Here is a 22,343-nt window from a genome sequence, read left to right on the forward strand (position 1 = left end):
TGCACTCCAGTCTGAGCGACAAGAGTGAGACTCCGTCTCAAAAAACAAACAAACAACAAACAAAAAAAGCAAAAGGGTGGTATATATTGCATGCAACAACTTAGATTAAATAAAAAGGGAGGGAGCGAAACAGGCCATATAGTACTGTATATATGTACGACACTTTCAATGGCAAAAAATCCATAAAGCTGTGAAAAACACGGTTTTTTTTTTTTTTTTTTTTTTTTTGAGACGGAGTTTCGCTTTTGGTACCCAGGCTGGAGTGCAATGGCGTGATCTTGGCTCACCACAACCTCCGCCTCCTGGGTTCAGGCAATTCTCCTGCCTCAGCCTCCTGAGTAGCTGGGATTACAGGCACGCGCCACCATGCCCATCTCATTTTTTCTATCTTTAGTAGATACGGGGTTTCACCATTTTGACCAGGATGGTCTCGATCTCTTGATCTCGTGATCCACCCGCCTTGGCCTCCCAAAGTGCTGGGATTACAGGCGTGAGCCACCGTGCCCGGCCTAAAACACGTTTTTAAAATAAGTTTCGTACAAACATAGCTGGTGGCAAAACCTGATGAGATGTAGCACAAGACTTTATAATCTTTAGTTATCCCACTTGTACTATTTATGCTTTTACAAAAATATTAATGTCTCTGATTATTTTTGTTTTGTCTGTGTGTTTTGAGACGCAGTCTCACTTCTGTCACTCAGGATGGAGTATAGCAGCATGATCTCAGCTCACTGCAACCTCTGCCTCCCATGTTCAAGCAATTCTCCTGCCTCAGCCTCCTGAAGAGCTGAGATTACAGGTGCCTGCTACCATGTCCAGCTGATTTTTGTATTTTTAGTAGACATGAGGTTTCACTATTTTGGCCATGCTGGTCTGGAACTCCTGACCTCAAGTGAACCACCTGCCTCAGTTCCCCAAAGTGCTGGGATTACAGGTGTGTGCCACCACACCTGGCCTATATCTGTACAGAAATATTAATATGTTTAATTATGAGGCTACCACCTCTTACTAGGGATTTAGGATAATATGGTAGATACACTTAATACAATTCCAGAAACAGAAATCTTAATTCTAAAATACATCTGGACCAAGGACTTTGAACAAAAGATTATATACTTACACACATTTAAACTATCTTTGGGAGGATTCACAGGAAACTTAACGGTTTCCAGGTAGAGGAACTAGGTAGCTACACAGAGTAGAAAAGGAGATTCTTTTATCTTTTTAAATTCTTCAATTTTGAATCAAAGTGAATTCATTCCTACTTGGTCAAAATATAAATGAAATGTAAACAAAGTAAAACATTAAGACTTTTAAATTCTCAGTAGTAAGAGATAAAACTGGATGCTTTGGTTTTTGTTTAACTGAAAAGTGACGTGACCCTTTCTCAAGTCACAGGGACATCCATACAGCAGCAGCTTTTCTTTATCTTACATCTAGTAGACCCAATGGCAGCTAAAAAGCAGAGAGCCATCCTTTCTGGAAAAAGTCAGAAAATGGTGATTTTCTACCCAATTAATGCTTTTAGGAAATAGCATCTTATCAATGTTTTTGATGTTTCTTGCCAAGCAAAGCAAGTGCTTATGTGTGGCTGTTTTTCCTTTCTAGTGCCCCCAGAAATACGGTGGGTGGTGGGCTTCAGTCTCTCAGCACCAAAAAGCAGTGAAGCCTACACTTCTCAATACTGGAGAAAGACTTTAAAAAGTATTTCTAGTATAGATCTAGCCTTATATCATAAGAGCTTCAATAGAGATGAGATTGAGAACTCCAGCCAGTACGTAAGTAGCATCTTTTCTACTGTTGGTTTTTCGTGTTTTTCATATAACTAATTTGATAACCCGTTATATTCCAAAATGAATTTATAAGGTTTGCCTTTTCTTATGATTTGGATTTTGACTAATCTGAACCACACTCTCAACTTAAACCAGGAATCAGAAAAGAAGATACCTTGCTTTCTGAGGTTTATCGAGTGAGTATAAAAGCAGGGCAAGAGACGATACAAGGTTTGGAAGACCCCAAATGCCCCAATGACAAAAGAAATTCCCAATTAAATGACTAACAGTATTTGCTACCTTGGGTTAGGACATAAATGTGCTTATGTTAATCCTTATCTTCTGTCAAGTTATACTCAGCACCGAGGGTAGAGACGAACTTCTATTTCCCCCACATCATTGAATACCTGCATTGATATAGTGCAGTGCTCAGTAAATACTGCCCAAGTAAAACCAGTGTCATCTCATAGTTGCTGCTCTCAAGAAGGAGCAAGAAATTTAATCTACCATTATAACCACAGAAACACTACACAGAAAACTTAGAAAAACACAGAAAGTGCAGAAAATAAAATATTTCTAGGTGGTACTAATAAATAATCTCCCTCATTTTTTAAGAGGCCTCCAGGGCTCAATGAATTGTTGTGGTTGACCAGGTCTTTGACAAATTTGCAATCCTCCCAAAATCAAAGACCCCAATAACACTACATTTAAAAGATATGACAGCATTACATTTTCTTCAGATGTGTCACATGATAAAGCTATTCCCAGCTCCTTTAGATGTCTATAATGAACCTAGGAAAGCTTAGGCAATTTTCTGCTGTGGGAAAAGGCAAAACATCATGAAAATGGCAACTATGTTCCCTTCAATATTTGCTTTTGGAACATTTCCAAATTTTAAGACAGAGAGGATTACTGGTCCAAATAAATCATCTCAGTCAATTCAGATTATATGAGATGATCAAATTTTAAATAAACCCCCCAGAGATGCAGAATGAAACAAATTGCATATTCTGGAGAATTAGAATAGACACTGTGCATTAAACTGATTGGAAGTTTACTTGGCATTTTACATTTGCTCAAAGTTAAAAATAAGTGATAACAAGTTTACTTGGCATTTTACATTTGCTCAAAGTTAAAAATAAGTGATAACAATAGCAAAATCTACGTGAATACTTGTATCTAACATTCCAGGCACCAAACCAGTGCCAGGCACTTTACATGCAGTACCTTATTTAAACCTCACAGCCCTATGAGGTTATGTGCTATTATTATTCTCATTTGACAAATAAAACAGGTCCAAATATGTTATATAACCTGAACTAGCCTTTACCTCAATTACTTAGATTGGAGCATGGATTAGAACCCAGGGCTGACCTTAAAACCCACGCTAGCAATCACTATAAGGTTTGGGTTCCTTAACTTTCTAAAGAATGGCAGATTTTGACTAAAATGGAAATATAATAAAGGGTAACAGCAAACACAGGTATCTATGTGTGATATAACCCACCTCCTTGAAAAAGAATGGAAGCTACTAAGTTTTTCAAAAAGGTGTCTCCTCTCTCTCTACACACACACACACACACACACACACACTCACTCTCTCTCTCTCTCTCTCTCTGTCTCTCTCTAAAAACTGGACTTCAGTGAAATCTGGCCTGCACAGAGATGTGAGGTGGACTTTTGTTTGGCGGGAGCCCTTTCATATAACTATTTTTTTTTTTTTTTTTTGAGATGGGAGTCTCACTGTATCCCCAGGCTGGAGTGCCATGGCGCAATCTCAGCTCACTGAAACCTTCACCTCTCGTGGATTCAAGTAATTCACTGCCTCAGCCTCCCAAGTAGCTGGGATTACATGTGCCTGCCACCACACCCAGCTAATTTTTGCATTTTTAGTAGAGACGGGGTTTCATCATCTTGGCCAGGCTGGTCTTGAAATCCTGACCTGGTGATCTACCTGTCTCGACCTTCCAATCATATATACCTTTTAAAAGAGCATAAATTCACTGTTTAGAGATGCCTTAAGTCTCATCCTTGATTATAATTTTCCTGAGGATCATGATCTCTTCATTTTATTTCTTCTACAAAGTCTCTGTGAGTATAGGGTCTCATGAGAAGGCATGATGCTGTGGAATAAATAAAAATCTACCTTTCCAAGAATCTCTAGCTTATGGTGATGCCTTCTATTTGTTTTCTAACTCTGAATATTAGAGAAAAAAAATTAAACAATTTTTTTTTTTGCTTCTGAAAATTACAAAATTCTAACTTTGATTACTGTTCTTAATTTGGGCTTCTGATTATCACCCAAGAAGGGCTCTTTTTATCCTAGTATGTTTTCTGAAGAACCACCTATATGATGAACAATGCTTCTATTAAAAAAAAGTTCTGACAGCCTCAGTTTATAGTTTTAAAGCCAAAAGAAAATTAAGGCACTTGCCTAAAGCTCCATAACTTGTTGGTAACAAAGTCCAGATGGCAGAAATGAGAAATGAACCTAGGTCTGATTCCTGGATTGCTTTAGTTCCACCTATTGACCTGAATAACAAGGCAACTCTTATTACAATACTCCTGTTACCTTCCAGTCAACTCATTTCTGAAATCAAAGTTCAACTTAACCTGCGTTAGAGTAAGAATGCAAAGCTTCTAAATGTTCAGATAAAGAGCTCATGATTAAGACAATCAGCATCACAGTTCACTGACATAGGCAAATGATTCATATATAAAGCTACGTGGTTATAATTACTTCCTTGGATTACATCAATCAGAAAGGCTACTACCCATACCATTGACTTGACCAGAGACCTCTAGAGAGCTGGAATCTTAATGTCAAGACATTATATTTTGTATTTCCACACATGCAACAAAGCATCCCAACCATGTAGATGACTCAAATATGTCAAAATTCAACCCACTGGCAAAGTGGACCAACAAGTAGCAGGCTCCTACTCAACAACCTCATAGCACTAGGATAGTTGGGAACTATTCATTTAACAACAAATTACTTCAAGTTGTTTCACTGAACACCTCATCCTCACAAGGTCACTTCCGTAATATTAGGCATGGAGCAAACAGTTAAGATTCTAACCACGTTTATTTGTGTACAATTTATTATTGCACTAATTGCCTTTCCAAATGGCATTTCCCCCAGGATCTAAAGGAATATGAAGGATATAGTTTCCAGGACACTTAAAAGGAGCCCTTTTCATACTTATTAAAGGAATATATTTACTAACAGAATCGATGCTATATTTCTTAAAGCATAATTTGAACTGGAATTCTGAGTGACTGCTAATGGGTATAATGCCTCTTCTTTGGGTGATGTTCTGGAATTAGTGGTGGTGATCAATGCACAACTTTGTGAATATACAAAAGACCAATGAAATATATATACTCTAAAGGGTGAATTTTATGATATGTCAATTAAATTACAATAGAGCTATTTTTAAAAAAACAACAATTTGGAATACAAAATAACATAACTCTGGTTCTCTACATAGCCTTACTGTGAGCTACTGCCAAAGGTTTGTCAGTAACCCCCTACTAGAATATGACATACTTTAGGTAAACCAATGAAAGTTTGGTATCTAAAGGATTTTCATCCCTTATCTTTAAATAGTATCATTTTCTTATTTCTTCATTTCTACTTTACATCAAATAATAAGCTCATTAATTAGTTCACTCATTTCGTATTCTTTCAAATCCAAAACAAATGCTACACTGTATTAAATAGTGAAAAATAACTTTAACTTGGATAAATCCATTATTTTGAGTTTTAGGCTCATATTTTGTGCCAATAGTATTAATACAAGTTAGAACTTAAAATCAAACATTTCAAGTAAACATTCCTAAAATATTAGAAATTAAATATTTCTAATAAAACATTTATGTGGTTTCTTTTGCCCTTACTTTTCCACAAAATAAGTGTCACCAAAAACCTTTCAAACAATATTCACAAAATGATAACTGCAATCATTTTAGACCCCTACTGAGATATCAGTTTATGTGTGCCTGTGTGTAGATTACGTACATACACACACAGACATACATACACTAGTACATACACGCACACACCCCACAACCTGCTTTAGTTTATTAATCATATAAAAAAAACTTAGACAAGATTTTATTTTAGGAAAATTAATGACCTACAAGTGATTCAAAAGCCCATGTCATCGTAAAAGATAATGTACATGAACTGATCATTCAGCCATCTGAAGCAACAGTAGCATGAAGCTTCCAAAACTTTATGGAGACCATTTTTTTAAAGTTTGATTTAAAATATTATCAATTATAAAGAGCTTTTCATCAATCCGACTTTTATTGAACACTTACTATATTCCAGGCTAGGTGGTGGAGAAAGAGATGCAAGACAGGCCTGCCCTCAAGGAAGTCCCATTTTGATTGCTTGCTTTTGTCAGGCACAGCACTAAACATGTTCACTTAGAGCATCTGACCTCCTAGGTTTAACGTTAACCACAGCAGGGGAATCTGAGGTAACCATTACAAATGACTGTAAGGCTGCAAGACTGGAAAAAATAAAGTTTAGAAATAAAAGCTGTTGTATGTTTAGACCAAATCTAAGTCTACTTCCTAATATTACACTTGTACTTCCAGATATACTGCTTAAAAAATGACCCAGAATATAACTATACCTTCCTTAGCAGACATGACTTACATAATTGTCTCATTTAAAGGTCCATCTATTGTACTTCAAAGCATCCTCTTCCATGAAAGGATACTTCTCTTTACCTTCAAATCAAACCTCTTCATCTGGGTACGCTACTAAACAGTTGCTGAATGAATGAATGAATGAAAAAAACAGATTTCTAATTGTCAAGAGGGTACTCGCTGGATGCTTATCTCAAAACACAATGGACTGACGGACCAGAATTCTGCTGGAAAAATCACTGAATTTCAGAGGTAAAAATAGTAATCACTGGACAATGCCATGTAGTCAACATATTATTAAATTCGCAGTAAAGACCAGGCGAGGAACTTTCGGGAATAAAAATGAAGTGTTCATCAGGGTACTTTAAAATGGCCTTGGTTCTACCATCTCTGAATTGGGAACACAAATGTGAGACAAAGAGATGGGAGGGCGGGGTGAAAAAGTCAAAAGGTCACCACCGAGTGACCCCCAAGAGAAATGCGCGCTGACCACTGAAGCTCGGGCCGAGCTGGGTGGACACCTCCCGCCCAAGCCACCGGCCTGAGCTCTGCCTCGCAGCCCAGAGCTGAAGGCCACCCCGGCCCTTTTCAGCGCTGCTGCCTGCGTTCGCCCAGAACGTTAGCACAAAGAAACCACCGAGAAGCAAAATACGGTCCCCATGGGCTCGGGGCAGGCTTGGGGACCCGGCGGCAGGAGCGCTCTCCTCGGCTCCTCGCCGCCCGGGAGGCAGCCAGGGAGCGGCGGGCCGCGGAGATGCCTCCGTCCGACCCTCGCCGAAGTGTTTCAGAACTTGCCACCCACCCCCCGCTCCATTTTCTCCTCCCGACTCGGAGGCAGGACCCGCGCAAGGAGGACGCGAGAGGACAGGCGGGCGGGGCTCACGGTGGCGGGCGGGCGGACAGGCGGCCGGCGGAGCGCGCTCAGGTCCCGCAGCCCCACGCCCCCTCGTCCGGCCCCCGCCTCCGCGCCGCTATTGTTCCCGCACCGCCCCCGCCCGCCGCGCGCTCTCGTCCCCACTCTCGGGAGGGGGTCACGGCTGAGAAGGCTGCGGCGGCGACGGCACAATAACATAAACACGGCGGGGCCGCCGGCCGCCCTGGCCCTGCGGCTCCCGCCGCACTCACCCGGCAGCGCAGCGAAAGGCGACAGGGAAGCCCGCCAGCGGAGACAGGGGCCGTCCGGGCGGTCGCCGCGGCCGCTACCCGGCGCAGCTCGCGGCTCAGCTTTCCGAGCCGCGTCGTCCGGCCTCAGCGGCTCCGCTGACTAACAGGGACGCGGGCCGTCACCGCGCACGCCCGCCTACGTCATCGCGCAGGGCCCTGCCCCCGCGCTTCCCGAGCGGCCTGCGGGGCGGGGCAGCCCCGGGGCCCGGATTGCGGGGGCGGGGCGCCGCCCGAGGGCGGGGCTACTCCAGTGGGCCGAGGGACTTGCGGAGGTGGCCTGGAGGCGGAGCCGCGGGGAGAGCCTCCGAGGGCGGTGGTGAGGGGCATGGCCAGGAGCGGGAGGGGCGGGGCCCTGAGGCGGCACGTGTTGGCGCGTGGCACCAGGGGACCGCGTCTGGCTGGCACCGGTAGCCAGGTCCTTGCTTAAGCCTTCGGGCCTCGCTGGCACAGGGTTGAAGGGCAGGTGCGCTTAGGCCAAATATGCCCGGCGAACAGGCACTCTTCCACTCCATACACATCTGAGCGATGAAAAGCTGTTTACCTTGACCAACAGTAGTTCCATTCCGAGGACACCTGTCCGGGTCCCAGCAACCCACAGAGAGATAAGTGTTCTCTTCACCTGCCCTAGAAAAGCTGCCTCCTGTTTTCCCAAAATCCACGTCCTCCGAGATTCCTTGCAAATCCAACTCTTCCCAGATGCCTTGCATTACCTGGCTTACCTCTGAGGCACCACAAAGCGTGTAAATGTTACAGAAGCGATAAATTGACGAGCCCTTTAAATATCCAACAACGGGTGGAAATTACCTACATCAATTCGGTAGAATACATTTTAGCAATTTAAAGGCCATGTGTTCAAGGAATTCTTAACAACATAGAAAAATGTTCACAATATATCATTAAGAGAAAGAAGCACAAAACAGGTCTTATATATAGAATGATCCCACTTAGATACTATATATACACATAGAAAAAACCTGGAAAGAAATACACCAAATTATGTTAACAGTCGTTCATCATTGGACTATGGAATAAAGGGTGACTTGGTTCTCTTTCACACTTTGGGTATTTTCTCATGTTTTCCGAGAATAATAGTTATGTTCACAATCGGAAACAAGTAAGTTACTTTAATAATAAATATATAAATATTTACATATTTATATATTTTTATAAATATATCTATAATGATTTGTTTTTATAATAAATATAATTTTTATAAATATTATATATATATGTATGTTGGGCTGGCCTGTTTCTGGTGATTCTGAAAAGGAACATACAGGTGATTATTCATTAATTCTCATCCCAGTTTCTCTCTCCCTCCTTTTCAACCTTCTTAATTTCCTGCCATCCTTTATTCCTGCAATAATTATTTATTGCATGCCCATTCAGTGCCAGGCAATACAATAGAGTTTACAGATTTAATCACTGTGCTATCAAAGTAATAGCAGTAAACACATGCAAAATTATCACTGTCTTATAATACAAATTGTCAAGGATACATAATATTATGAAACCAGTTAATACACTAGTTAATAGGGGCAGAAAAGATTTCCCTGAGAAACTGTCACTTGAGCTTGGAATGGGTTTGACTAGGCAGAGAATATTTTAGAAGTAACTTTGTATGCAAAGGTCCTGTGAAGAGATTGAGCAGGATAAACTGGAGAAATTCAGGAAAGGCTAGCTCTGCTGGAAGAGCAAACAAGGAGCTATAAGATGAAGTCAGGAAGACTGGTAAAGGGACCAAATGTAGGACAGCCATATTGGCCACGTTGAAAATCTTTTTACCCTAAGTGCAATGGGAAGCCCCTGACATATTCAGCAAAGGGTATGGCATGATTAGAATAGCTTCTTGAAAATATTTCTTACTGGAAAGAGGCCAGGTGGATGTAGGAGTAGTCTAGACCATAGGAAGTAGAGGCTTGATCTAGGATAATGGTCATGGAAATAGTTGATGGACATGGAAAGAGCTCAGAATTATTTAGGATGCTCAAGGGGCAGAACTTGCACATTCTTCAAGTGATGGGTTAGGTAGGGCCATGAAGGCGAGGGAGTCATCAAGGAAAACTTTAAGGTTTCGGGCTTGTGGCCAAGGATGGATGTTAATGCTGGTTCAACAAGATGGAAATCTTGGAAAAGGACCAGACTCCAAATCTCAGAGGATGTGGATTTTGGGAAAACAGGAAGCAGCTTTTCTAGGGCAGGCATGAAAATATCATGAGAGCAGGTTGTTTGGCTGTTTAAAGGCCTTTGAGATGCCCAAAACTGATGTTAAATTGGTGGTTAGATATACAGAGCTGAGGCTCAGCTAGATAAGAGACAAATCATTGACAGTGAGTGATGCCTTGAAGCCTTGGGATGGATGGGTCAGCCTAGGCCTGAGGGAGAGAGGGTAGTGAGTGAAAAGAAGAGAGGGCCTGCAACCAGTCTTGGGGAACTTCAGTGTTAAAGGGCCACAAAGGGGGAGATGAGTCTGTGATGAGCTGTCAGGAAGATGGAAGGATAACCGGGAGAGAGGTGTTCAAGAAGAAAGTACTGATCAATAATATTAAACATAACAGGAGGCTTGGAATCCTGGAGTAATAGAACCAGAAATGAGAGTGGGCGGGGAAATGAACGGGAGGTGAGAAAATAAAGGTGGTGAACATGGATGAGTCAGGCAGTGAAGTAGGATACAAGCTTATTTTACCTCTGATGGTAAGACTGTTGAGAGGGAGAGGTTGAATACACACAGAAGAAAAGGAAGAAATATATGTTTCCTGAGAAAACGGGGTGTGATTGGGCCACCCAGCCAGAGGTATCGGCCAGTACCTCCTACTCTTCACCAGATAAATTAAAGACCTGGAAGTAACAAAAAAACCAACACAACACTTAGAGCTGTTGTGAAGTGAGGGGAGTTGCTGGGAGCAGAGCTCCAGAGTTTCATACCCAGTTCTGTAATGCTATCGTTAATAACGACCTCCATCTCATTCCACAGGGCAAGCTTCTGACTTAGCGTCAATCTACCATGGTCAGCTTCTGATTGTCTACATCTAGAAAGAACATTCCACATATTTACATGTGTACATTTGTGTGTTTGTGTGTGTGTGTATGATTTCAGAAAGCATTTTTCTATTTCTAATGGAATGTAATTATCTCAGATAGTCTGTAAATTCAAAATGCTTTTTGTAACCCAGATGCAGTGTTGGGCCTCCTTCTTCTCATACAATTCTTCCTTGTCAAACTATTGGAGTTCCTTGTTAACCTGTTGAGGGTCTGACTCAGAAAAAGAGGAAAACATAGTGAATTCATGTTTCTTGTCTCTTGTTTCAGGGGAACTGTCTTGGAGACAGCTGGTCTTTGGATCCCTCTGAGGCTGGAATGGGGAAAGGAGAGAAGAGGAACTGTAGGCCTTTCAAACTCAGTGTCTGCTGAAGCCCTGAGGGATGTTCAAGAAGAGGTTGCACTCTGCCAGAGTCCCTCTTCCCTTGTCATTCCAGACCATACACACACTGGATTGTACTGAAGATGTTCCTCTGGCTAAGGTGTCAGGTGAATAACACCAAGCTGTTCAGGGTGCAGAAACTGAAAGTTGAGACTTCGATTTAGTTCCTAATTCCCTGACCTCACTCCAGGGGTGGGGAGTTGGGTTGGTGGGAAGGTTTTTACCAACTAAGGCCTGCAGAAGGGCATCTCCAAGGACACTCCGTCTCCCCGACTCCACCTCCACCACCATCCTTCTCTGTTAGCCTTGCTATCAAGCCTCCCAGTCTTGTCTCTCACCCATGTCTCCAGTCAAGTCTACTTTTCCTTTGGCAGGTTCTGGTGAAGTCTCCTTTCCCAGTTTGCAAACAGTCACCTTCTTGCTATGTCCTCACATGGCAGAGAGAGAGAGAGAGAGAGAGAGAGAGAGAGAGAGAGAGAGAGAGAGAGAGAGAGAGTTGAGGACGCTAATTCTACCATGTGGGCATCACCCTCATGAGCTCGTCTAACCCTAATCACCTCTCCAAGGCCCCACCTCCTAATGCCATTACACTGGGGGCTGGGACTTCAACATATGAAATTAGGGGAGATAGAGACACAATCCAATCCATAGTACCCAGAAACTGAAGCTATTCAGTGTTCATCCTCTGGAGAAAAAAAAAATAACAGAAATTGAATAGGAGAGAAAGAATATATGATTGAACTCATACAACTTGTAAATACGATGTTTGTTGGTTTAAATAAATAAATGTTTTGGAAGAGGGCTTTCTGCCTGATCTTTTAGTATGAATGCCCTAGCCCACCTTCAATTATTAGCTCAAAATTATTTTGAACCCAGTGAAATTTTGCCATTCCTAGCTCCTGCACTGCAGAACCTATGCCAAAACCCTGTGGCAGAGAAAAGACAACACTTCATTATCAGCCCCCTCCACCTCTATCTCCACCTTTACCACCTGGCCTTCACCTTCACCCTTCAGATGTCAAACTAAAGCTCATGCTAGACCAGTGACCCTTTGGCAGAGAGACCCCTGTGAATTCCCAACCTTTGCCAATAGTCCTACTCATTCTTGGCTAGATTTGAAAAGACTCTCTGTGGCATCACTGGGTAATGAGAAAGAGATTCTGGCATCACTGGAGAGTTAAGAGTCACTGCAGGTGGCAGGGTTTGAGCCCATCAGAAGGCAAGCATGATGTGTTTTCCTGGGGCTGCTTTGCCAGCCACCTCTGCTGGGGCATTCTAATGTTCCTGACTCAGAGGCCCTCTGATGCTCCTGAGAAGATGCTCTTGCTTCTGGAAAGTGGGGGTTAGAAGACAATTTGAAGGAATTTTCAATGGCTTCTGAATCCTGTTCCTGAAGCAGATTCCCAGTCAATGACAGCTTCACTTCAGAAGGTAAGTTGCCTTCCTTCTCTTGCCAGAAACCTACAGGATTCACTCTCAGCTGAGGGTTGGCATAGCTGGGGTTAGTAGCCTGGCTAGCTGGAGGCTTGTTGTGGTTCTGGGAAGCTGGCAGAGAATAGTAGGGTTTTGGAGCTTGGGAAAGGGCTGAAGGAAGTAAAGTATCATAACCCTTCAAGGCGAGGGTCTCTTATAGGAGGGATGGCTACCCAGGAAAATAAGTGAAGGCAGACATGGTGGCTTATACCTATAATCCCAGCACTTTGGGAGGCCAAGGTGGGAAAATCATTTGAGCCCAGGCATTTGAGACCAGCCTGGGCAACAAAGCAACAAAGTGAGACTCCAAATCTACAAAAAAGTAAAACATTAGCCAGGCCTGGTGGTGCACACCTGTAGTCCCAGCTACTGGTAAGGCTGAAGTGAGAGGATCATTTGAGCCCAGGAGGTTGAAATTGCAGGAAGCCATGATCATGCCAATGCACTCCAGCCTCGGTGGCAGAGCAAGACCTGCCTTGAATGAGTGAATGAATAAATAGGCATTCTTCCCCATATGCTCCAGCAAAGCTTGAGGAATAAGCAATCCAGGGTAGATAGGGCAGAGATATATTTCTGGGGGTGCTAAGTCATAAAGACTGGGCCTCAAACCCAGACCCCAGCTCACCACTTCCTTTGCCCTGCTACAGTATTCTATTTCCTTGAAAAGCCAAAGTGTGGTTGGTACTGCCAATCTGTGCAGAGTAGGGAGCAGGACTTCTCTTTGGCATCAGCAGGAACAACAGAGATATCACAAATACCCTCTTCTCAAAGGCAGGACCGTGGTAGGAGATTCTATCCTCAAGCCATCAAGCAAGATCCACTACAAGGTGTGCCATTGTAGGAATGGGGACCCTCCCATTTGAAATTCTTTGTGAGAGCACATACCCACACACTCAGAGAAAGAGGAACCACACAAACTACATTGGATTCGAATATTTGGCCCCAGCTAGCCTCACAGCAGAGTGGGACATCAGAACCTAGGTGGCAGAATTTCCTCCACTATTTCTGAGGTCTGCAGCCCCAAAGGGAGAGTGGGAAGGGCTGTAAGAGACAAACCAAAGAACACCAAGCATCAGGAGCTGGCCTCTGAGGCACAGACTTCAACCAAAAGTGATGTGAAAAAAACTACACAGAAACAAAATTCCCCTGAGGAGACTAGCCAAGGCACCAGAAATTTCTCCATCCCATCAGTCCTGCTGCTTATAGCTCTATGGCAAGATGTTTACGAGTGCCAAGGTAAATGGTGAGCTCAAGGTGGTGCTCCATTGAGATGGAAAGCCGTAGGTTCTCAGTGACACAATTGTGGACTTTTCTCTAGAGTCCTTGTCAACAGAGGTAGAGAAATAGAGACAGCATGTGGAGGGGTGTATCTGGAGCTGCGTTTTTGTTTTTCCTGGGCATGTCAAATGGAAAGATGGACATCCATGCAGTTGAATGTGCCCCAGAGATGATCAGGGTAAGGACTCTGGGGCCCAAACTGGGCAGGAAGGGCAGTGAGGCCAGGAGAGGACAAATATATTGGGGCAAAATTTACCCAGGGAGCAAGGTTTTCAGTTCTTCAAGACTGAGAATGGTGGTAAATTCAGATGAGAGCATGTAAGGAGATGGACAGAGAGGAACTGGATGAGATGCTATATTTTAGGTTTTCTGCATGAAGCACCCCAGGCATGTTCACACATGTGTTCAGTTGGTCTGTCACAGAAGTGAAGACCACTCACAATCAGGGAATATGAGCCTCTGGTGTTCGACTCCTAGTTGGAGCAGATGTCCCAGGTTGTCCAGGATGGGTCCAATTTACACCTTTTGCCCCAGAGTGATTAGTGATTGTGTGTCTGACACTTTCAAAAGCATCCAGGTTTGAATGACCAAATTATATCTACCCTTTTCTATGCAGTAAATCCTTTGGGCAGGGCCGGCTTCACGAGCATTTGACCTGTGCAGTCGCACGGGGCACTGCTCAGAAGGAATCCATAGCTGGTTTAATGCTCTGCTTTGCCATCTTGCATTTCTTATAATTTCATATTTGGACTTGTGTTTTGTGAGTGCAGCCCGAGGGTACACCGCAGAACATGCATGAGCAGAAGAGATACACCAGGCAGTAAGGCATGAAGCTCAGGCTAAGGCCCACTGTCCAGCACGCAGGTGTTCCTGGGGTAGGCTGAAGCACTGTGAGACTTTGAAGGGACAATTAGAACCAGAGCATGGACCCAGATTGGTGTTGGATATGGCAGCAGCAGCAGGAGGAGATACTGAGCATATGCCAGAGAGAGGAGGGGCTAGACTGAAACTTCAGTGGGAGGTGTCTCCCCATCAGTACCCAGAACCCATCTCAGGGCATCTGCACTTTGGCCTAAACTCTGGGACAGAAACTTTCCATGCTGAGGCAATAAATTTTGTTAGCTACAAAACTATACTCTTATTGCAAAACCTTATTACAAAATAAAAATGCATCAAAGACATTGCAATAAAGCATATCAAGGAATTATTAGAGTTCTTCAAAGAGTTTAGACTTTTGAAAACTGCTACAACATTGCAAAATGAATATCCACAGACTTAGAAATAAAAGTTAAGATTAACTATTGTCGTATTCAATGAAAAAGAATATAATTTTCATATAATGCTTCAGATAAACCAATTATTAATAAGGAAGAAATTTTAAAATTAACTTTCTCTTGTGATTGAAGATACAGTGATATAGCATTAATGCATAAATAGGTGTTTTAAATTATACACAAACCATAAAGACACTTTGTTTCCTTTACAACTTCCACAAATTACAGGAACCGTCAGAGGAAATATTAAAATACCATTGTTTAAGTTTACATTTGAAATTATACAACTTATGTGAAATTAAGTTGTATGACAAGTTAAATATTTTTAGAAAAATTGTTTTTTAAGAAGCATCAGTTCTAGATGTACTGCAATTTATATAATGAAATAACTTATCAGAAATTAATTCTAATGTTGTCACAATCTAAAAAACAGTCTTAACATTTCCAGGAATAATCACATCTGCAGAATGACCCCCAAATTTAAAATTATCAAAAATTATCTTTCTGCACTTGCCAAGAGCAACTGACATTGCTTTTAGTTATATTTATTGAAAATTAATTGTTTTAAAAGTGGCCAAAGCTATACATTTTAATGACCTGACAAACATATTTTTAGAAAAGTGATGCAGAAAAATATTATGATCAATCCAAATATCCCCTGAATAAAGTATTATTGCTTATTGTATTATATAAAATTCTGAGACCTATAAATATGTTTGGGGAGCAATTTATAGGTTTATATTGTTATTCATGAATTATTATTACACCATTTCATTTGATAAGTAATATGATTCTTTAAGAGAGGAAGCTTTATATTTTAGTACCTTTAATGACACTTTTTCTTGCTTTTTGAACAAGGGCCCACCTAATTTGGATTTTGCACTGGGTCCCACAAGTTATGCAGCTGGCCCTGCCTTGGGCACTGTATTCACAAAGGATAATTCTATGGTATGGTGTGGTGTGGTGTGTTAGAGAAATGTGCGCAAATATCTTGTGTCAGGGAACATGGAAATGTAGCAGGAGGTGAGGCAAAGGAATAGTAGGTCTCTCAAAGCAGCAGGGCTTGGGCCTGAGGGAATGTACCTGAACAGTCAGCTGTGTCTTCAGGGAGAGGAGAAGGCAGTTAAGGTAAGGAGAGGAGAGAAGAGTCTTTGTGCAATCTTAGGTCACTACTGTTGATGGGTTGGGTTTTCCCTCAGTAAGGATCAAGTGAACATATCCCCAGATAGGATCAATTATCTGTGGTCAGCAGCAAAGGAATTACCCCAAGGATGGGGGGAAATCAATCAGGAAGTCTAACTTTCAATTTTATTAGGGCTTGTCTTAGTCTGTTTGTGCTGTTTTAAAGGAATACCTGAGGCTGGACTGTCTCTCTCTCTCTCTCTCTCTTTTCTGGCACTGGTCCAGAAAAACTATTAAGTTAAGTGAGGAAAAGTTCTTAGTGATCTTTAGAGTCCACTGTCCTTGGCTGGGGTTGAGGATAGGGGTACAGAGTTCAGCAGCTCATAATTGGGCCATTATGGTATAGCAGGACACCGGACTGGGATTCCTGGATTTTGGGGGAACTTGATAAGATACTGAGGTCTTTCCCAGGCCTCATTGTTGCCAATCTTTGTTTTCTTGATGTAAACTCCCTGGGATATCTGAGGCCTTCCTGTGGAGATACTCTGTTTGGAAATACTGAGAATTGTCCTGTAAAGATTCATCACTTAGAACCGGAGTGTCGTGAGGAGACCATGTCAAGAATGACCACATCTGCTTGTTACTGACATCAGGACTCCCTTGAGGGGTCTTCAGTTGATTTGTGAATTGATAAGAAAAAGAAGATAGTAAGAAGATTTGAGAGGGCATGGAGCATGAGGAAAGAAGATGAGACTCCTGTCATTTTGTCTATGGTGGGATAGGATCAGGTCAGGGAGGGAGACTGGTGGCTGGGGATTGAATGCAGCTCCTGAGGAATTTAACCAAGGAGAACATGTCCCCAGGTCAATGAAAAAGCCCCCTTTTGAACCCATGCTGCATGCACCCCTATGCTTTCTTTGCTGCCTTCTGCACTTCATCCACATCCCACTCTACCACCTCCATGGTAGCAGGTCACCCAGTCCAGGGCTGTTTTTTTTTTTTTTTTTTTTTTTTTTTTTTTTTTTTGAGACGGAGTTTCGCTCTTGTTACCCAGGCTGGAGTGCAATGGCGCAATCTCGGCTCACCGCAACCTCCGCCTCCTGGGTTCAGGCAATTCTCCTGCCTCAGCCTCCCGAGTAGCTGGGATTACAGGCACGCACCACCGTGCCCAGCTAATTTTTTGTATTTTTAGTAGAGACGGGGTTTCACCATGTTGACCAGGATGGTCCAGGGCTGTTTATACTTGACATCAGGCCTATGAGGGTCATTTTCAAACATGGAACTATTTATACAGAGCAAGAGAGAAAACACATATCAGGTTTCACCTTGAAATCCTGGTGTCTGACCCTGGTCTCTGTCCTCTAACTCTTCCCTACACACACACACACACACACACACACACACACACACACACACACACATTCATGTATGCACACACCCATATGCACATGCACCCACACAACACACACTGATATGGTTTGGCTGTGTCCCCCTCCAAATCTCATCTTGAATTCCCAGGTAATTGATTCATGGGGGCAGGTCCTTCTCATACTCTTCTCATTATAGTGAATGAGTCTTAACAAGATCTGATGGTTTTAAAAAGGGGAGTTTCCCTGCACAAGCTCTCTTCTCTTGTTGGCCTTCATGTGAGACCTGCTTTTCTCCTTCTGCCATGATAGTGAGGCCTCCCCAGCCATGTGGAACTGTAAGTCAATTAAACCTCTTTTGTAAATTTTCCAGTCTTGTGTATGTCTTTATCAGCAGTGTAAAAATGAACAAATACACACACACAGAACCAGGAACTCCCTCCCTTTATCCCATAAGAATGCAGCCCAGGCACAACTGTCCTGGGAGAAATGAAGTGAGGCAAACTAGAATGTACCCTTCCTTCTTCTACCTCACTTTATATCCAGAGAGTTTTGAAATAACCAGCAATATGAGGGAAAATAGTAGCACGTGATAATTTTTTCTCTGCTTCCAAAAGTGTAGCTTGCCTGTGTTTTTTCTAATATCCAGTCATGATTCACTTAGCAATGGGAATACATTCTGAGAAATACATCGACAGGAAATTTCACTGTTGTTCGAACCTCATAGAATGTGCTTATGCAAACCTAGATGATAAAGCTGCTATACACCTAGGCTATATCATACAACCTATTGTTCCTAGGCTGCAGTACATGCTGCCATACCTGGCTAATTTTTGTATTTTAGTAGAGATGGAGTTTCACCATGTTGGCTAGACTGGTCTCGAACTCCTGACCTCAAGTGATTTTTCCACCTTGGCCTCCCAGAGTGTTGGGACTACAGGCATGAGGCACTGCACTTGGCCAATTACTCTGACTTTTATCAGAGTTGAAAAAAATCAGTTTTGCCTCAGGATTCAGAGAATATTTGGAATTTTATCCCTGGGTTATCTCATCATTATTTTTCTTCTCCTTCCCTCTGTCCCATGACAACTCAGAAATCTCCAGATTCTTTTAATATTGTGGCTCCAGGTAGAGAATGTCATGCTAAGTATTCAGCCTCAGAACTAGGTAGCCTGTCTTTTCTCCCAGGCTTGTGAAGAGCCAAGAGATGAACAGAGAGTGAGAAAGGCATCTTGGTTAAAGCAGACTCAGGGACATTGGAGTGAGTGGTCCAGCCATTCGCTTCCATTTTCCCTCTAGTGGGCTGAACTGGTCTTCAACAGCTAGTCACAGTCACTTCTTCCATACCTGTCATCTGTCATAGGGTCACAGATGAGCAACAGCACATTGGAATAAAGTCAGCAGACCTGCAGCAGTGTGCAATGCCTCCCACAGGGAGTAAGGATTTTGCCCGTAAACTGGGGAAGTTGGTACCAATGTTTGGAACCCCAGTTGCCCCCAAACCACTTACAATATGCCCTTGGATCCTAACACTGTGACTGGAGGAGATGATCTGGCAAAAGGCCAGAGTGTTCTGTGGAGCTGGACTGAGGTCACGAACTTCATGCCAGACTACATTAGGGTAACCGCATTACACAGCTCCATTGAGATTACTGTTCACATGCCCAAATTCAGCATATTTGCTCAATTATTGTATTCCAAAAATTTCTAGATGTTTTGTTTTCCTATAAAATTTGGGAGGTAATTTTTGTAGTTTGCTGTTCCCTGTAGATATTTTCAAAGCTGTCTTTCATTTACTTAAATAAAATAAGAAGATAGTTTTGGCTGGGCTTGGTGGCTCATGCCTGTAATCCTAGCACTTTGGGAGGCCTAGGTGTTTGAGACCAGCCTGGGCAACATGGTGAAACTCTGTCACTACAAAAAAATACAGAAATTAGCTGGGTGTGGTGGTGTGGGCCTGTGATCCCAGCTACTTGGGAGGCTGAGGTGGGAGGATCATCTAAGCCGGGAGTTTTAGGCTGCAATGAGGTGAGATTGTGCCACTGCATTCCAGCCTGGGCAACAGAGTGAGATTCTGTCTCAAAAAAAAAAAAAAGGATTGTTTTATAATCAGTGTCTGATAAATTCCAGTGTCTGCAATCTTTATGACTCTCTCTATCCTGTCTCTCTCTCTCTCTCTCTCTCTCTCTCTCTCTCTCTCTCTCTCTCTCTCTCTCTCTCTCTCTCCTTCTCTCCCTCTTGTTGTTGTCTGATTTTATTTATTTGCTACTCTTAGAAAATCTTATTTTTGACTGGACTCAGAGGTAGAAGCTTTCAGAGATAACAGCCTCAGTCTCTTGGCAATCTGTTTCTAATGTTTTTCTTTGACCTCCTTCATGTTCTTGGCCAAAAGTTTAGCATATTCTGCAGCTTATTTTTATTTAGATATTTATTATATTCTTCTAAATAAAAATGTTATAATCTTAACATGCTTTAAATTTAAAAGGAGAAAATTAGACAACTTGCTTGAAAGATATTAAAGAAGACCTAAATACAGGGAGAGATGTACCATGTTCATGGATTGGAAGACTTGGTATTGCAAAGCTGTCAATTCTCCCAAGATATATGTAAACATTTAAAGCAATTACTCTCAAATTCCCAAAGAGGACTAGATCTTCACACTCTACCTCAGCCTTACCTACTTTCCATCCTTCTTTTACCTTCTCTCAAATGCTCTTTCCAAATGAGGGATCTTAAGTAATTTTAAAGGACTGCATCTCTCGCCAGCAGGATTTGCCTCTTCATTATCTCTCACATCTGTTTCCTTGTTGCCTTCCCCATGGTCACTATAACCACTTCTTGTCCTTGACCTGCACAAACTGATTTTTGGCACCTGGGAGGTTCTCTGAGTGATGGAGCTATTGCATTTGGCTTAGAAATGTTTGTCTTCCCCAATCTGGGCAAAAAAATTGAGACCCTATCTCTACATGAAATAAAAATATAAATTAGCTTGTCATGGTGGTGGGTGCCTGTAGTCCCAGCTGCTTGGGAGCTGAGGTGGGAGGATTGCTTGAGGCTGGGAGCTTGACGCTGCAGTGAGCTGTGATTGTGCCACTGTGCTCCAGCCTGGGAGACAGAGTAAGAACCTGTCCTTTAAAAAAAAAAAAGAACAAAATAAATATTTGTCTTTAAGGCTAGAAGGAAAGAAAAGATCCAAGCAGCACACACCTGTGGGAAACGGGGCAGAAGTAAGACAAGGACAAGAGGTGAGGGGGGAAGAGAAACACACAAGTGCTTTTGGTGTTGCAGTCCTCCTGCTCCTCCAACCTGGAGTAGGAACTTACATTCACTGATTTCTAGGAAGGACCAGGAGCCAACTGAGGTGGAATAAACAAAAAACATTACAGCTAAGTGGGAGACTGCTTGCAAAGATGGCTGCAAATGTCCCTCTATCCTTGTGTGAGCTTCCTCTGAAATGTAACTTTGCTGGAAGCCCATCAGGAGGTGAACTTTATTTCCTTCAAATCTGGGCTGTTTGAGGGACTTGCCTTAGCCAATTAGAAAGCAGAAGTAGTACTGTGTGGCTTCTGACCGTAGGCCTCCAGAGGCCTTGCAGCTCCCATCTCTATCCAGAGGATGCTACAATCACTGTATGGAATATGAGAGACACAAAGAGATACAAAGACTTGGCTGACAATTGACATCAACTGTCAGACGTGTGAGGGAGGCCACCTGGACTCTCAGGCCCTCATCAAACCATCAGACGATTCCTGGAGCCACATGAGTGACCTGAGGGAAACCACCCAGCTAAGCTAACAGGATTATGAGCAAATAATGTGGTTGCTGTGTTAAGCCAACTAAGTTTTCAGCCATTTGTTTCCTGGTAATAGGTAGATAACTTATACAAAGTGTATCCTCAATTGGCATTCCACGGGGCCAGGTTTCAGGGGATCTGGAAAAGCCCCTATGTAGGATGTACTGTGAAAAAAGAAAGAGACAGAGTGAGTTAGCAGGGTTCTGGGTCAGGTGTCTGATGGGATACTGGCTCTGAGGATGGCACACAGTTAGTACTTCAAACCCACTTCAAGGAAGGAAAGCAGTTGTGTGGGGACGGAGAGCCTCTATTGTGAGGCCTAGCAGGGCTGTCCTGACTGGGCACAGCAGAGTGAAGGATGGACCTCTTTCCAGTCTGAGGTAGTGCTTACAATCCAGAGAGGGCTGGAGCATCAGTGTCTAGAACCTCTCCACAAAGGGCACGGTGTACAGGGATGGGAGGAATTTGTGTGGCCACCATCTGCCACAAAGCTGTCACCATATCTCCATTCAAGTGGCCTATTAGCGAGCAGGCAGTGGTGACATGACTGTGTGTGCAATGTGTATGGCCCTCCAGCTATGATGGTACCAGGAAGTCATGATTGGGACTGATTTGTGGCTATGTGTGGATTTTATTTGGTGGTTCCAGAAATGTGTGGGAAACATCAGCTTTCAAGGACCCAAGCAAGAGAGGCCTGGTGTGTGAATGGACTTTGCACTCCTGACACTGAATCCGATGGTGGGGGGTAGGTGGGGGGAGACGGAGGATGCTCGGGTGGCAGGTACTAACTGGCCATGTATGAGACCAGCACATCCGAAACCTCACGCCGTTCCCATATTGACATTGTGAGATGGCCATTGTTATGACTCATTGTTATGTTCAGATGAGGAAACTGCTTTAGAGAGGCTGTGTAACATGCCCAAGGCCACCCAACTTATTTGTCTGGAGGTGGAACTCCAATCTGGCTTTAACCACTGTTACATACTGTCTTCTGGGGAGTGGGTTGGTTTTTAA

The 22,343-nt window shown here is 42.9% G+C and overlaps 1 protein-coding gene across 15 annotated transcripts in view; it reads right to left on the reverse strand.

The window, feature by feature from the left end:
• MAPK8 (mitogen-activated protein kinase 8) overlaps positions 1-7,714 on the reverse strand; it is a 130,573-nt gene extending 122,859 nt beyond the window's left edge. For 9 of the 15 annotated variants that reach the window (XR_013524833.1, XR_013524831.1, XR_013524832.1 and 6 more), the window contains exon 1: positions 7,563-7,714. The gene's annotated coding sequence lies outside the window, so the exon portion shown is untranslated. Of the gene's footprint in view, positions 1-6,101; positions 6,296-7,562 lie in introns of all 15 variants that reach the window. The other 6 variants (XM_002756131.8, XM_017978925.4, XM_017978923.5 and 3 more) reach the window with 1 other exon arrangement.
• Positions 7,715-22,343: the final 14,629 nt, after the last annotated feature.

This window comes from Callithrix jacchus, chromosome 12 (assembly GCF_049354715.1).
Source record: "Callithrix jacchus isolate 240 chromosome 12, calJac240_pri, whole genome shotgun sequence".
NCBI lineage: Eukaryota > Metazoa > Chordata > Mammalia > Primates > Cebidae > Callithrix > Callithrix jacchus.